Source organism: Sorex fumeus, unplaced genomic scaffold (genome assembly GCF_029834395.1).
Source record: "Sorex fumeus unplaced genomic scaffold, SorFum_2.1 ptg000020l, whole genome shotgun sequence".
Classification (NCBI taxonomy): Eukaryota; Metazoa; Chordata; class Mammalia; order Eulipotyphla; family Soricidae; genus Sorex; species Sorex fumeus.
The window spans coordinates 15,171,364-15,184,236 of NW_026606077.1; the positions used below are offsets into that span (position 1 = coordinate 15,171,364).

A 12,873-nucleotide genomic window follows, 5' to 3' on the forward strand; every position below is an offset into this window, starting at 1 on the left:
CTTTTGGGCATTTGTATTTATTTTTTGAGGAAGTTTTTTTTCATCTCTCCTCCCCAGCATCCAAAGACAGCCCACTGAATGGAAGAAATTATTTACCCAACACTAATTTGATAAAGGGTTAACAATAAAGTTATATAAAGCACTGTTAGAATTTTACAAGAAAAAAAATAAATACAAATGCCCAAAAGGCATATAAAAAGTGCTCTACCTCATTAACCATCAGGGAGATGCAAATTTAATGGGCTGTCTTTGGATGCTGGTCATCATTTCTTTTGAGATGCAGAAAATTCTTAGTTTAATGTAGTCACATTTGTTTATTTTTGCTTGGCCCCTGGTGTTTCATCTTTTAGCTTCAATGTCACTGAGGGTTCTGCCTATGGTTTTTATGTACGTACTTTATAGATTCAGGTATAGCATTGAGACCTTTATTTTTATTTAACTTTAAAAAAAGTTTTTTATTAGTGAAACTTTAACTTTTGTGCCTGGTGTTGGAATGAGGTCTGAGTTTATATTTTTGCTTATAGATGCCCAGCTCCACTACAGATGAGGCTTTCCTTGCTCCACTTAATATGTTTTATTGGTGTATTGAAGATTAACTGATTATATTACCCAAGGGTATTCAAGTCTATTCAGGTTTATTCAAGTCTAAGGGTCTGTCTTTTTTTCAATGCCTTGCTGTTTTAATTGCTATAGTTTAAAATACAGTTTGAAGTTGGGTAAGTCAATGCCTCCAATCTTTTTCTCTCCAAGGATTACTTTAGATATGAGGGTGGTGCTTATTGTAACATATAAGTTTCAGAAGTTTGATATATTATTTGAAAAATGACATGGGTATCCTTATAGAGACTGCAATGAATCTATACAGGGATTGGAGGAATGTCCATTTTAATGATATTAATCCTCCCTGAGGTACTTGATTTTATGAGTCACAATTATGAATGGGATTGCTTTTTTTAAATTTTTATTAGTGAGACACCATGAGGTACAGTTATAGACTTACAAATTTTTGTGCTTGGGTTTCAATTGTACAATGATCAAATATCCATCCCTCCACCAGTGCCCATTTCCCACCACCAAAAAATATGGAACGCTTCACAAATTTGTGTGTCATCCTTGTGCAGTGGCCATGCTAATCTCTGTATCGTTCCAATTTTAGTATATGTGCTGCCGAAGAGAGCACGGGATTGCTTTTTTAAATATATCTTTCTTGCCTTTTGTTATTTGCATATAGAAAGGCCATGGAATTTTGCATGTTAATTTTGTAGCCTGCCACTATACTATACTAAATCTATAATATACTAAATCTGTAATTTCCAGGAGCATTTTTTTGGGTAGAATTTTTAGTATTTTCCAAATATAGTATCATGTCATCTGCAAATAGTGAAAACTTGACTTCTTTCTTATCTGGAAGCCCTTGATATGTTTTTCTTGCCTAACTGCTATGGCAAGTACTTCCAGTACTATACAGAATAAAACTGGCAAGATGGGCAGTCTTGTCTTGTGCCTGATCGTAAAAGGAAGGCTCTTAGTTTTTTCCATTGAGTATAATGTTTAATGTGGGCTTGTGGTAAATGGCTCTGACTATGTTGATCAAAATTCCCTCAATTCCCATTTTGTTGAGAGTTTTTATTGCGAATGCATGCTGGACCTTATAAAATGTTTTTGCTGCATCTATTATTAACATAATAATGACTTTAATTTTCTTTTATTGATATAATATATTATGCTGATTGAATAGCATATACAAACCAATCCTTGTATCCCCAGGATATGTCTCACTTGTTTTGTGTATGGTCTTTTCAATGAGTTGTTGAACTGTATCTGCTAGTGTTTGTTGAAACTCTGTGTTCATCAGGGATATTAACCTGTATCTATCCTTTTTTGTGGTGTTTCTGTCTGCTTTTGGTATAAAGTTGAAGTTTGATTTGTAGAAACTGTTAGGGAGTGCTTCTGTTTCTTCTGTTTTCTGGAAGACAGCAGGAGGCCCTCTTTAAAGAATTTTGAAATAATTCACTAGTGAATCTGGGCCTGGGTTTTTGTTTTTGAGGAGACATTGATTACCATTTCAATTTCCTCAGTAGTGATAGTTCTTTTCAGGTATTCCAAATCATCTTGGCTCAGCCTTGGGATATTATAAGGAGTCCGGGAATTTATCCAATTCTTATAGCTTTTCTTGTTTTGTGGCATAAAGATTCTCAAAGTAATGTCTGCCAATCCTTTCAGTTTCTGTGGTGACCATTGAGATGTTTTCCCTTTTCATTTCTGATTCTGTTCTATTCCCCCCACCCTTCTTTGGGAATCTTGTTAGTTCTTTATTGGTCTTGTGTATAGTTTCAAAGAATCAGCTCTTACTTTCATTGATCTTTTGAATTGTGTTTTTGAGATACCACTTCATTAATATATGCTCTAAGTCTCATTATTTCCTTCCTCCTGCTTGCTTTGGGCTCCTTATGTTGGTAATTTTTCAGTTTCTTAAGTTGTGCCCCCAAGTTATTTATGTGGGTCCTTTCTTCCTTCCAATGAATGGTTGCGTAACTATGAACTTTCCTTTTAACATCACCTTTGTTGTATCCCACTAGTTCTCATAGGTTGTTTACTCATGGTTGTTTGTTTCCATAAGCCTTTTAAACTATTTAATTAATCTTTTTAATTTCAGAGAGCCCATTAGTTGTTTAGCAGAAAAATATTTACTTCCCAGATTTTTGAGTTGTTCCTCAAACCTGTTTGTGATTAACTTCTATTTTCGTGCATCAGGTTCTGAGAAGACAGTTGATAGGATTTCTATGCTCCTCACTTTGTAGAAGTGTGTTTTGTGTCTCAGCCTGTGTTCTATCTTGGGCAATGTCCCATGTGAATGGAAGAAAAATGTGTATTTGGCTTTTGAGAGATAAAAAGCACTATATATATCCACTAAACTCCTGTTTTTCATTTCTTTCTTTGAAGAAAATACTTTCTTTCTGAGCTTTAGTCTCCTGATGTATCAAGATGTTGATAGATGTTAACAGAATGGTGTTGAAATCTCCAACTCCTATTTTGTTGTTATCAATGTCTTTCTTGAAGTCTATTAGCAGTTATTTTAAGAATTTTGCTATTCTCTCATTAGGTGCATATACTTTTTTTTTGTAGTGTAAGTTCTTCCTATTGTACAGATTCCTTGATAATTAAAAATGACTTTCATGGTCTCTTATAATCCTTTTCATCCTGAAGTTTCTGTCGTCTGATACTACTATAACCACCTGGTCTTTATAAGGGAGTTGTTTGCTCGAAAAATTGTCTTCCAGCCTTTGATTTTGAGTCTGTGTTTACCCTGACTATTCAAATGTGATTTTTGAAGGCAGTAACTCTTGTGTTTAGTTTTCTAGTTCATCCTGCCACTCTGTGTCTTTATATTAAGTTCATTGACGTTGAGAGACATTATTGTTATGGATTTTTGTGCCATTTTTTAAAGAGATTTGCATATTTGTGTTATTCATTTCATCTTAATGAAACCCCTTTAGCTCTTGTAAAGATGATTTTGAGTATTTAAAGTTTCTGAGTTGTTGTTTCTCTGTGAAGTTCTGTATTTTTCTTTATTATTATTAATTTATTTATTTTAATGTAAATTTATTTTAATGTAAATTTAATGTAAATTTAATTTTAATGTAAAAACTGCTGTTTTTTCAGCCATTGATTAAACTGATTGAAGTGGGAATGAACCCCACATTACTTTCTAAAAATTTAATTTTATTGTTATAAACTACTTATGAACTACTGTTCACAATATTTGATTACATTTAATATTCAAACACCAATCCCACCACCATTACACCTTCCCACCACCATATTTCGAATGTTTCCATCCCGAACCCTAACCCTAAAACAGAACCAAAATAATTGATTTTGTATTGTTTGTAATGAATAGACAGCTGAAAATGCTGCAAAATAGTTTCCTTAGAGGAAAGTGAGTGAGGATTGTTCTACACTACTTAATTTTTTTTAAATTGAATATCCACGACATAGACTATTACAAAGTTGTTCATAATTTGGTTTGTTATTCAATGATCCAGCACCCATCCCTCCACCAGTTTACATTTCCCACCACCAATGTCCCCTCTTTTCCTCCCACCATTCCCCAAAACCCCACCCTCCCTCTATAGGAGGCACTTTCCTCCTTGTTCTCTCTCTCCTTTTTCTTTTGTGCATTATGGTTTGCATGAATTGTCCTTTAAAAGATAAATGAGAATCTGACTGGGTATAGTATTTTTGTTGATTTGTTTATCTCATTGGGCTAAATAAAAAACTATATCTCAACATTATCATCAGCCTAGAGGATTTTTTTGATAAATATGTTATAAATATTAAAGGCACTCCTTTGTATATAATTAATTTTCTTCTTTGACCTTGATGCTCTAAGTATTCTATTTCTTTCAATGTTTTAAGTCATTCTTATCAGGATTAATTTTGGAGTATTTGTATTTGGACCTAAGTTAGCTGGTACCTTTTGTGCTTTTTGAATGTTGGTGCTCGCCTTGGAGATCACTAATTCTGTACTCAGCAGCTGTTACTCTGTTGCTGGGGCCTTCCAGTTGTTGGGATCTGGAGTTCCCTAGCCCTGGGAGGAGCGGAGAGACCAGATAGATCTATATCTATATGCCCTAATATGGTTTCTTTCTCAGTGAGTTTTTCATTTCACCTCCTTTTTAGTTCTGTCATTTCTGTTTATAGTTTTCTATAGCTTTGTGTTTAGTCATTCTAATTATAACGTGTTTTGGAATTTTTCTGGTCATGTCTATTTTCTTGCCTCTCTTGAATCCTTAACTCTGGAGAAATTTTATCTATGGTTTCTTTGATTAGTAGAATTTTGTTGAGTTCTCCACGTTGTTGTTGTTTGTTTTCTGAGGCTCATCCAGTGGTGCTTGGGGTTTAATTTACCCTTGGCTCTAAACTTAGGGATTACTAACTGCTGGTGCTTAAGGGACCAGGGAGAGTGTTGGGGGTCAAACCTGAGTTGACCACATACCAGGCAAATGCCCTATCCATTGTCGTATATCTCCTGCCCCAATAATTAGTGATCTGATGATTCTTTTTAAAAAATTAATTGATTTGTTTATTTTTTTTATTGATACACCGTGTGGTACAGTAACAAAGCTTTCATGTTTGAGTTTCAATCAAATAGTCATCAAACATCCATCCCTTAAGCAGTGCATGTTTTCCACCACCAATATCCCCAGTATCCACCTTCTCCCCACACAATACTCTCTCTACTTTAGTTACCCTCAGTATTTTGAGACCAGTCCCACCACAACTCGTATCTGCTGAAAAGGCAATGCTAGACAATTTGTTTTGTATTTCTTGTTATGGATTCAATATATGTTGCATGGCCACAAGAGTGGCCACGTGCTCTATGAATTCTAAAATTTTAATAATCAGGGTCTGAAGAGATCGCTGCAGCAAGTTGCTCAGGTACGAGATTTGTTTGTGTGTCTCTGGATTATGGCCGTGTTGGAGCTTAAGTAGACGGTGGCCAGATCTGGCGTAATCACTGAGTCCCATTGGAGCTGGGGAAGGAGAAGGGCTCACTTCTCCCCTGTCCCATGAGACCTGGCACCTGCAGTCACCGCCACTTATACCTGGAGCTTGTCTCTGACTTCTAGAAAATAGCAGCCACTGGCGCTCCTAAAGGGCAGGCAGAGGAATGGTGCCTGGCCCCAACTGGAGTTGCCCAGTGGAAATTGTCTATTGCAAAGTTCAGGGCCATTTCTGTAGCAAGTTGCTAGGGTCCAAGTTTCGTTTGTGTGTCCCTGATTATTCTTTTGTTGTTCCTTTGGAAATTATAAATCACCCCTACTTTTCTGGTGGGCTGGAGCGATAGCACAGCGGTAGGGCATTTGCCTTACTAGTGGACAACATAGCCGACCTGAGTTCGATTCCTCTGCCCCTCTTGGAGAGCCTGGCAAGCTACCGAGAGTATTCGATATGCCAAACACAGTAACAACAAAGTCTCCAATGGAGATGTTCCTGGGCCCGCTCGAGCAAATCGACGATCAACGGGAGGGCCTTTACCTTTACCTTTACTTTTCTGGTATATTGTTTATTTCTTTTCAGACACCCTGCTCCCTGCCTGTCCAATCTATTATTTTCTAGAACTTTCTCATTTTGGAGCTCACTTATTTCTTTCCTCAACTGTTATTTCTCTGTTGCTGAGGAACTTCACTGAGGTTTTTTAAATTTCACCTGCCATACTCTGGTTCAGTTTGCTTCTGATTGTAGTTTTCTCATTTCCACTTTCACACTTTCTTATACTTTACTGACTACCCAAACATCATTTCCTTTTCTTAAAAAATCTGAACGATTCTGACAAATAAGTACTTATTGTCTGTCTGACTTGTTTCTCTTTTAATTGATATTCTGTGGTATGATATTCATCATCAATACGATTAATGATGGTTTCTCATACACAACATGTTCTTAAAAACAACACCCATCACCGGTGAACCCCTTCCCTCTCCTAAGGACTTCCAGACCACTCCATTCCTAGCCCTACTCTCCAACTCAGTTCTGTGAATAAGAGCTCCAATTATGATGCCCTGATACCCTGCTGTGTATTTTTAAGCCCCAAATATGAAAGAGAGCATTCTGTATCTATCTCTTTCCTCCAACTGACTTCCATCTGCTTAGTATCCTTTTGTCCCATTCATATTGGTGCAAATTGCATGATTTTGTTCTTTCTTAGAGTTGTATAGTATTTTATTGTGTATATATCATGACTTTCTTGATCCATTCTTCTGTAGTTGAGCATTTGGGTTGTTTTCATATCTTGACTGTTGTACTAATTGCAACAATGAAGATGGATATACGTGTGTCATTTCAAATTATTGTTTTTGTGTTTTGGTTGTAGATGAAAAGAAGTGATTTTGTTGAATTGTATGTTAGTTCTATTCCTTATTCTTATGATAGATTTTTATATTATTTTTCTCATAAAGACTACACCGGATGACACTTCCACCAACTATGTCTGTACCTCTCTTTCTGACTCATTTCGCTTAGCATGATACTTTCCATGTAGTACCACTTGTATGTAAATTTCATGACTTCATCTTATCTAACAGCTACATAGTACTTCACTGTGTAGATGTATACCAAATTTTCTTTAACCAGTCATCTGGTTAGAATTGCCTTTGCTGTTCATGGGGGCTTATTGTTCCATATGAATTTCAGGAGTGTTTGATACATTTCTTTGAAGAATGTCATAGGTATCATTATAGGGATCGCATTGAATTTGTACAATGCTTTGGGTAATATTGCCATTTTGACAATGTTTTTTCTCCCAATCCATGAGCATGGAATATCTTTCCATTTTCTCATGTCCTCTTTTGTTTCCTGAAGTAGCGTTTTGTAGTTTTCTTTACAGTTCCTTTACTTCCTTAGTTAAGCTGATTCCTAGGTACTTGATTTTCTGGGGCACAATTGTGATGGATTGTTTTTTCATGTCACTTTCTTTTCTCTCATTATTTGCGTATAGGAAAGCCATGGACTTTTGGGTATTGATTTTTAGCCTGCCACTTTACTATACAAGTCTATTGATTCTAGGAGTTTCTTGGTAGAGATTTTAGGGTTCTCTAAGTATAGTATCATATCATCTGTGAATCGTGAGAACTTGATTTCTTCCTTTCCTACCTGAATGCCCTTAATATCTTTTTCTTGCCTAACCGCTATTGCAAGTACTTCCAGTACTATATTGAACAGCAGTGGAGATAGTGGGCATCCTTGTCTTGTCCTTGATCTTAGAGGGAAGGCTGTCAGTTTTTCCCCATTGAGGATGATGCTTGCTGTAGGCTTGTGGTAGATGGCTTTAATTATATTTAAGAAATTCCCTTCGTATCTCCCATTTTAGGGAGAGTTTTCATCATAAACGGGTGCTGGATCTTGTCAAATGCTTTCTCTGCATCTATTGATATGGTTTTCTTTATCTTTTCTTTTGTTATATGATGGATTATGTTGATTTATTTCCAAATGTTAAACCATCCTTACATCCACGGGATTAATCCCACTTGGTCATGGTGTATGATCTTTTTGATGAGTTGTTGAGTTCTATTGCTAGTATTTTGGTGAGAATTTTCGCATCCGTGTCTTTGTTTACTTTTGGTAATAGAGAGATATGGGCTTCATAGAAACTGTTTGGAGAGTATCTGTGTCTTCAATTTCCTGGAAAACCTTTTGAAGAACTGGCAATAAGTCTTCTTTAAATGTTTGGAAAAATTCGCTAGTGAATCCATCTGGACCTGAACTTTTTTTGTTTAGGGGAAGACTTTTTTAAAAATATTTTTATTAGTGAGATCATGATTGGGAAGACTTTTGATTACAGTTTCAGTTTCCTTGATGTTAATATGTCTGTTCAAGTACTCTAGATTTTTTTTTGATTCAGCCTTGGGAGATTATAGGAATTTATTCATTTCTTCTAGGGTCTCTTGTTTCGTGGAATAAAGACTTTCAAAGTAGTCTCTGACGATCTTTTGAGTTTCTTTGGTTTCTGTTGTGATATCCACCTTCTCATTTCTGATTTGGTTTATTAGGGATCCCTCTTTCTCTTTTTCTGTAGTCTTGCTAGTGGTTTATTTATCTTGCTTATTTTCTTGAATAACCAGCTCTTGGTTTCATTGATCTTTCGGATTGTTTTTTTTTTTTTGGTTTCCATGTCGTTGATTTCTGCTCTATGTTTTATGATCTCTTTCCCTCTGCCTGATTTGGGCTCCTTTTGTTGATCCTTTTCTAAACTCCTGAGCTTTGAAGTCAAGTTGTTTATGTGGGCCCCTTCTTCCTTCCTGAGAAATGCTTGCAGAACTATAAATTTCCCCCTTAACACGGCTTTAGCTGCATTCCATAGGTTTTTAAGCTCGTGTCCTCATTCTCATTTGTTTCCAGGTGTCTTTTGATTTTGTCCTTGACTTCCTTCCTGACGCACTCGTCGTCCAACATTGAGTTGTTTAATTTCCAGGTGTTTGATTTGGTTATCCCTTCCTTTGCGTGGTTCACTTCTATTCTCAGTGCATCATAGTCTGAAAAGATTGTTGATACTATTCCTATCTTCCTGATTCTAATGAGGTATTTTTGTGTCCTAGCACATGGTCTATTTTGGAAAATGTTCCGTGTGCACTGGAAAAGAATGTGCATTCTTTCTTTTTTGGGTGTAAAGCCCTGTATAGGTTTATAAGCCCTCTCTCTTCTATTTCTTCCTTCAAAGCCAAGGTTTCCTTGCTGAGTTTTGTTCTTGTTGATTTATCCAGAGGTGATAAGGTGATGTTGAAGTCTCCAGCTACTATTGTGTTGCTAGCAATGTCCTCCTTAAAATCTGTTAGCCTTTGTTTTAAATATTTAGCTGTTCCCTCATTAGGTGTGTATAAATTTAAAAGTGTGATTTTTTCCTTTTCTACGTATTCCTTGATGAATAGAAAATGGCCTTCTCAGTCCTTTCTAATCTTTCTCAACCTAAAATTTATGTTGTCTGATACTAGTATGGCAACCACAGCTTTTTTGTGGGAGCTGATTGCTCGCAGGATTGTTTTCCATCCTTTAATTTTGAGTCTGTTTTTGCTCTGATTGCTCCGGGGAGTTTCTTGTAGGAGCAGAATGTTGGGTTCTGTCTCTGAATCCATTTTGCCATTCTGTGTCTCTTAATTGGTGAATTTAGACCATTGACATTGAGAGAGATTATTGTTACGGGGTTTTGTGTCACTTTCTGTAAGGATGTGTTTTGCTTGTAGGATTTGTCTTATCTTACAGCAGCCCCTTTAGCCCTTCTTTTAGGTTTGGTTTTGAGTCTATGAAGTTCCTGAGCTGCTCTTTATCTAGAAAATAGTGTAATGTTTCTTCGAGTTTGAGTGAGAGGTTATCTGGATAGAGTATTTTTGGTGAAGTGTTCATTTCAGTGAGTTTTTTTCAGTGTATTCCACCATTGCATTCGGGTTTGGAATGTTTCCTCTGATAGGTCTGCTGTGAATCTAAGGGGTGCTCTGTATGTGATTTCCTTCTTTGACCTTGCTGCTTGCAGTATTGTGTCAATTGGTGGCATCAATCATTCTAACTCTTGGAGTGTTTTTGTTAGGGTCTCTTTTTTTTGGCATCCTTTCAGTTCCTTTAATCTGAATGTTCTGCCTACCTAAAATTAGGCCATAACCACTTCTAACAATGCCACGCCCCCTTCTGAAGAGGCCACGCCCCCACAGGTACCTGGTGTGTGGGGGTGGGTACCAGCTGGGAGGGCAAAATGACCGGTGTTCCGTTGGGGATGACCAGGAAGAGGCTCAGGGCTAGCAGGCGACCGAGAGTCCTAGAGGATGCCCAGGGTGCTTGCGCGAAGAAAGCAAATTCCTGAGTTTGAGTTCTGGTGTCTTTACTGACCTGGGAGGGGAAAAAAACCAGCGCAGCATTGGGGACAATCAGGAAGAGGCTCAGGACTGGTCTCAATTTCTAGTTTATTTATTTTGAATACCTATCCCTCCTCCAGTGATCATCTCCCACCACCACAGATCCCAGCACCCTCCCAACCCCCATCCCCCCATCCCACCCTGCCTCCGCAGCAGGGCATTTCCCCCGTTCTCTCTCTCCTATTGGGCATCGTGGTTTGCAAAAGAGTTAAGCCTGATTTTCAGGGAGAAACGTTGGTTGATTTACTTTCCATTGAGCATTTTGTATATAAGGAGATGTCGCGCAACTGCTTATGTGGCTGCGCGATTTGGAACAAAAGTCCTGGATCCGCATGCCCGAGTCATGCCCGTAGAGGCTCATGGTCACCGGGGTTCCATCTAGAGAAGGTGAGATTGGGCACCCAACCCATCTGGGACCTCCCAGTGATCTCGGCTCCATTTGGGACCCAGAGCATTCTCTGGGAGCTGTGGAGTCTCTTTCTTCTCTGCTGTTGTGTGCTGTAAAGATGGTGCTGGGGGGCAGGCTGTGAGTATGACCTCCAGAATCAGAGGTTACTTGGGTGCTGGGGCAGTCCGGCAGTTTGGAGTAAAAATCCTGGTTTCTGCATGCCCGAGTTATGCTTGTAGAGGCTCATGGTCACCGGGGTTCCATCTGGAGAAGGCATCCCACCTACCCCATCTGGGACTTCCCGGTGATCTCAGCTCTGTTTGGGACCTGGACCATTCTCCGGGAGCTGTGGAGCCTCCAAGTGGCCTTTCTTCTCTCTCAATTTCTAGTTTTTAAAAGGAATGTCCAAATTGTTTTCCAGAAGGGCTAGATAAGTGAAAGAGTGTCCCTTTTTCCCCCACATCCACACCAGCACTGGTTACTTTTGTTCTTTAGAATATGTGCCAGTCTCTGTGATGTAAGATGATATCTCATTGATGTTTTGATCTGCATCTCCCTGATGATTAGAGATGTGGAGTATTTTTTTCATGTGCCTTTTGTCCATTTGTATTTCTTTTTTGAGGAAGCTTCTGTTAATTTCTTCTACCCATTTTTTGATAGGGTTGGAGGTTTTTTTTTCTTGTACAATTCTACTAGTGTCTTGTATATCCTGGATATTAATCCCTTATCAGATGGTTATTGGCAAATATTCTTTTCCAGTCTGTGGACTCTCTCTGTATTTTAGTCTTGAAGTCTCTCTGTATTTTCTCTTGAAGTGCAAAAACTTCTTAGTTTGATGTAGTCCCATTTGTTTATGTTTGTTTCCACTTGCTTGTTCAGTGGTGTTTCATCCTAAAAGATGCTTTTAGCTTCAGTGTCATGGAGGGTTCTGCCTATGGTGCCTCTTCTGAGATTAGTTGTGATGCTGAGAAACAGGGCCATTTGAAGGGTGTTTTCATGTTTTTTTAAAAAAATATTAATTTCTTTTTTGAAAAATCTTCTGGTGCTCATGTAGCCCTGTTTTGATATCTTAAAAATACATTTCTTTTTTTATGTAGTTTTTTATTCAACAATTGATTAGCTGATTAAATTGTGCATGAACTCCACCTTACTTTTTTCATTTTTTATAATTTTATTTATTGAATCACTGAGAGATCAGTTACAAAGCTTTTGGGTCTAAGTCTCGGTCATACAATGAAACACCCATAACTTCACCAGTGCCCATTCTCCACCCCCAACAACACCAGTATACCCCCATCCCACACCTTCCCCCCTACCTGTGAGGCAGATGATTTCCACATTACTCTCTCTCTACTTTGATCACATTCAATATTTTGACACCAGACCCACCATTATTATTTGAGATTTTACCCCAACACTCAGATCTGCTTAAAAGGCAACAGTAGGCAATTTGTGTTCTATTGCTAGTAATGAATAAGATATTTTGTCGCGTGGTTGCAGTAGTGGATATGCGATTTTGAAATTCCGAAATTTTAACACTTAAATCTGGAGGGATTTCTGCCAAAGGCCACTGGGTTTCAAGATTTGCTCCTGAGTCTCTGGGATCATGGCCATTAAGCAGCTTGATCAGGAGCCAGAAAGGCCGTTCGTGGGCAATGACTTGGGGTCTTGTTGGGGTGGGGAGGACAGGACTGGCTCCACCCCCACCCCATGAGGCTCAACAAGTATCGTCACTGCGGGTCCAAGCCTGACTGTCCAATGGCCTCTGAAGGATGGTGTGTGGCCACCGAGCTACTAAGGGGGAGCAGGCAGAGGGACAACACCCTGTCCCCACTGGGATGGCCCGGCGACAGTAACCTACTGCGTGGACCAGACGCATTTCTGCCAAAAGCCGCTGGGTTCTGAGATTTGTTTCTGAGTCTTTGGGATTATGGCCGTTAAGTAGCTTGATCAGGAGCCAGAGAGGCCGTTCGTGGCGATGACTTGGGGGTCTCATTGGGATGGGGAGGACAGGACCTGCTCCACCCCCATCCCATGAGGCCCAACAAGTCTTGTCACTGGGGGCCCAAGCCTGACTGTCCA

The 12,873-nt window shown here is 38.6% G+C and overlaps 1 non-coding gene and 1 pseudogene across 1 annotated transcript; one reads left to right on the forward strand and one right to left on the reverse strand.

The window, feature by feature from the left end:
* LOC130022624 (TLC domain-containing protein 3A-like) overlaps positions 1 to 12,873 on the forward strand; it is a 59,029-nt pseudogene that overhangs the window by 22,056 nt on the left and 24,100 nt on the right.
* LOC130022756 (U6 spliceosomal RNA) lies at positions 1,077 to 1,180 on the reverse strand. The gene has a single exon (XR_008792295.1). It is a non-coding gene; the product is annotated as a U6 spliceosomal RNA (small nuclear RNA).